At 37.3% G+C, this 4,624-nt stretch overlaps 1 pseudogene; it reads left to right on the plus strand.

Annotated features, from left to right (window-relative positions):
* Positions 1 to 234: 234 nt before the first annotated feature.
* On the plus strand, positions 235 to 2,333 carry LOC113198837 (chondroitin sulfate synthase 1 pseudogene; annotated as a pseudogene).
* Positions 2,334 to 4,624: the final 2,291 nt, after the last annotated feature.

Below are 4,624 nucleotides of genomic sequence, written 5' to 3' on the forward strand. Positions count from 1 at the left end.
TGTTTGGAAGGAGACTTTAAATAATGATTTTGCAGAAAACAGGGAAGTGGGGAGAAAAAAAATGATTGGCCACAGAAAAATATTTGAAATATTTTTTGCTTTCTTCCTATCCCAAAACTAGGGATGTCCTATCAAGAAAACAGAACATGGGATGCATCCTGGGTGCAGTTGGGGACTCATGGCTTGGCTTCAGATGGTGGGATGTGTGGCGGGAACTTACTCTTTGAGTGAGTCATGACTGTCCAGAAATACCTGCAGATAAATGCCATGACCACCTACAGAACTTGATATAAGACCATTCCTGGGCAAGTGAAGTTTTCTAGTGAGGTTCAGACACATCTATACCAATTTCAATAATGCCACTAGGGGCCTGGATGATTACTACTTAACCCAAATCTTTTATGATGCTCAAGTACATGCATGATCACTACTTGGAAATGTATGAATGGTTTATGAGAGTGGATGATGATGTTAACATCAAAGGAGATCCTCTGGAGAGTTTCCTGATGAATTGAAATAGCAATGAGTACCTGTTTCTGGAGAAGACAGGATGAGGCACTGAGGAAGAAATTGGGAGACAGGCCCTTGAGCCTGGTGAGAAATTCTGCATGGGAGGGGGGTGCTTCAGAGAATGTTATCACACATTAGCAAAATATCTCTGGGAATGGACACTATGCACACAGGAGCATGAGGGAGAGAGAATTGTGTCCTGAGTTTCATAGGTGTACATTGTTTAGGGTCCTATGAGATGCAATAGTTTTTTTTTTTTTTTAATGAGAATTATGAACAGAAGAAGAAGGATTACATCAGAGATATCTGTAACAGTAAAATTCAAAAAGCTATCCTGTTCCACCTGAACAAACCCCACCCTACCAGTATGGACTGGTTAGCTATATGCTCAGTTGCAAAATTGCAAGGCTAAGTCATTGCACAGTACAGCTCCACTCAGAAATCGTCCTGATGTGCACATATGGCAATACAGAAAATCAAGAAGAGGACTTCCGTTGGGGAATCCCCCCTTCTTTCCTAAGTTTTCAGGCCCTCCAATGAGAGGAGATACTGGAATGGGAATTTCTGACAGGGAAGTATTTGTATTTGGCTGTGGAAAGTTAGCAACCCTCCTCCCCCGCACTCCCTCTCCTGAGAGGTACAGACTCAGCCCAGAGGAAACAGAGGGAAGCCTTGAATGGCACCATTGTGCAGGTGATGGAAATGATTAATACCAAAACCTGGAGGTGCAGCATCTATTTCAAGGAGACCCAGTATGGCTATTGCCCAGTGAACCCCAGATATGAGATACAGTGTATTTTGGACCTGCTCCTTCTGTACAAGAAGCACAAAGTGACGAAGGTGACAGTTCCCATGAGGAGGCATGGTAACTACAACAGACTTTCAATAAGATCCAGTTTGTGGAGCATAAGGAACTGGACATACAGACCTGGCCAATGGAATCAATCAACCCAATCTTTCCTCTTCAATTCCCTGAAGAAACTTGTTCCGTTCCAGCTCCCTGCGTCCAATAATGAGCACAAAAAGATTTCATCATCTGTACATTTTCGACATGTTGGTGAAATTTATGGTAAGCTTGGGAAGACATGTCTCACCCCAAATCAGAGTCAAACACATTGTCCTTTTCAATTCTGACTCCAACCCTGATAAGACAAAACAATTTGAACTGATGAGAGATTATAGCATTAAGTACTCTAGAGCTGACTTGCAGATTTTGCTGGGTCCCTAGAATTTTCAAGAGCACTGGCCCTCGCAGTGAAATCTTCCCATTTAATAACAAATCTTTGCTCTTCTTCTGTGACTTTGACCTGGTATTTACTATGGAATTCCTGCAACAGTGTGGAGCAAATACAGTTTTGGGCCAACATATTTCCCAATTATTTTAAGCCGGTATGATCCAAAGATTATTTATTGGGAAAGTTCCAAATGACAACCAATTTTCCTTTTACTCAAAAAACTGGCTTCTGGAGAGATTATGGGTTTGACATTACCTGTATTTATAAGGGACATCTTGTCTATGGGTGGCTTTGAGGTTTCCTTCTAAGCTGGGCATTGAAGGATATGGACCTCTTCAAACAAGGTTCTCCATGCAAGTTAAGATGTTCTGAAGCCAGGAGGTAAGAGTAGTGCATACATAATATCCTGTCTTCTTTGACCCCAATCTGGATCCCAAACAATACAAAATGTGCTTTGGTCTGGAAGAATCAAGATATGGGTCCATATAGCAGTTAGCTGAAATATAGCTGGAGAAAAATGATCCAAGTTTCAGTAAAAGCATTAGTAGTGGTTCTGTGCATCTCTCCTGGAAAAAGAATATACTTTAATTATCTAATTTATTTAAAAAAAAAAAAATTTTGTATGATAACTTTTTGAGCTCTATGCTAGGAGTCTATGCTAGGATATATTTTCCAAGTGGTTTTCTTACATAGGACTTCTTTATGATTGAGCTTTTTGAACAAAATTATGACCAATATCTGTCTTTTTTTTTAAGAGAGAGTGAGTGAGGAGAGAGAGAGAGAGAGAGAGAGAGAGAGAGAATTTTTAATATTTATTTTTTCGTTCTTGGCGGACACAACATCTTTGTTGGTATGTGGTGCTGAGGATAGAACCCGCGAGCGCGCTACCGCTGAGCCACATCTCCAGCCCCCAATATCTGTCTTTAAACATATTTTTTGTGACATTGTGTATCAGACCTGCTTAATTCTGACTTGAAACATCCCTGATGAACAAACTTCTTTATGTTTTTGTTTTTGTGTTTTCATTTCCTTTCCTGGCCTCTTGTTTATAGTCCTATGGCAGAAAACATGACCATTCCTATGAGACATAATTGCATCAAAAGAAACAGAAAACCAACTCTCGTAAATGTTGCATTGTGACTGTTAACCTTTCATAGAATCTCTTTTTTTTTTACAAATGTTTTTTCTTTTTTTAAGCCATCTGACGTTCTAGTTATAAAATAAGTAAATGTGATAATATCTGTGTCATCAACATCTTCAGCATAGCTTCCCATTGTTTTTTATTTCCCCCACACTGTACTCTACCCACTGAGGGCAAGAAAGAGTTTGTAAGCAAGGGGAGTGAGGACTCATGGCAGAGCCAGAGCTTTGGAAGTTCCTGTTACGCCTTCATGTAAATAGACCTGGCACCACATTACAAGAAGCATTTGGCATTTTTCTCTTGCTGACACTCCTTTTAGAGGGCAAAATATTAATATTTAGGACAACAAAGAAGAATTACTGTCATGATTCTAATATGTGCAAGCTAATCCAACAGAAACACCCTAATGAAAACTTTGGGGGCTGTGTATTTAATTTTATTCATTTTTTCCTATCTCCTCTAATTTTTTTTAATAGCAATTGTTTAAAGCTCTGCCATTTCTTGAGTACCTGATAGTATGAGTATTTGTGTATACCAGGAGTGTGGTTAATATGTTGTATATGCAGTAAACACATTCCAGTAAAAAGAAAAGAAAGAAAAGGAAACATGTGAACATGTGGAAAGGAACATGTGGAAATTAACTTGTATGCTAGAAACCAAAGTAAGAATCCATATGATGAAATAGAAAAGTACGGAGCTGACTCACATGTAGTTTTTAAACATTAGGTAGACACAATGTTAATAATTGTAAAATATAACAAAATACATCAATTCTGTGGTCCCATGAAGACTTCTATAAACAATAATAATTAAAGTGTGAAAAAAGAATGTTTCAAAATATTTATAACTATTCACAAAGCATAAAGGAATAAGAGAGTTTACCTTGAAAAACTGCCACTAAATTGTCAGTTGTTGTTTTCTTGACTCGGGAACCTTCTACTCTCTCTGACCAGGCCATGAAGAATCAAATAAACACAGCCCTACGAGTAGCAATTGGCAGAGAGTATAGCTTAGAAATTAAACAAAGAGAGTTCAATAGAGAAATCCTGGAAATAATCTGAATATAACTATACTAAGATGTAATACTGAACAAACACTAATGCTCAGAGGAATTTCCAGAGGTTAAATCAAAAACCCAAAGACCAGTCAAGAAATTGCTGCTGACAAAGTGATACCAGGTATTGGTGGTTGGTCTTTGTTGTGTTTAAATGTAATACATTCTCCTATGCTGTTCACTTTGTAAAACTTAGAGGACTTAACTAACTAAATTTTAGAATTATAAATATTTCTAAATCCAAACAGGAAAAAAAAGAAAAAGACGATTAATAATAAATAAACAGTCTTAAAACATTCATGGAATAATATCATGGAATCCAATGAGAAAAAGTACTTATGTTTTGAAAAGAAAAGGTACGTAAAAAGCAGACAAAACCAAATATTTAAAGAAATATTGCCCTAATAATTCCCAAATATTGTGGAAAACATTGATATTGAAGGCTGATTTCCAGAAAGTACTGAAATATGCATTTTGAACATAATCTCCTTTTTATCTTGAAATTCTGCTTTTGTAATTTGGTAAGCAAAAGTCATGTCTTTTAATGCATTATATATAGAGAGGGGAAATGCAAACTGACTCAGAAAGCCATGGTCAGGTGCCAAACAGGCTAATTATGAGCTTGTTAAATTTGAATAATAAACCAGAAATCTTATCTATAAGAGGACAATGAATTGTTTGTGC

This window comes from Urocitellus parryii, chromosome 2 (genome assembly GCF_045843805.1).
Source record: "Urocitellus parryii isolate mUroPar1 chromosome 2, mUroPar1.hap1, whole genome shotgun sequence".
NCBI lineage: Eukaryota > Metazoa > Chordata > Mammalia > Rodentia > Sciuridae > Urocitellus > Urocitellus parryii.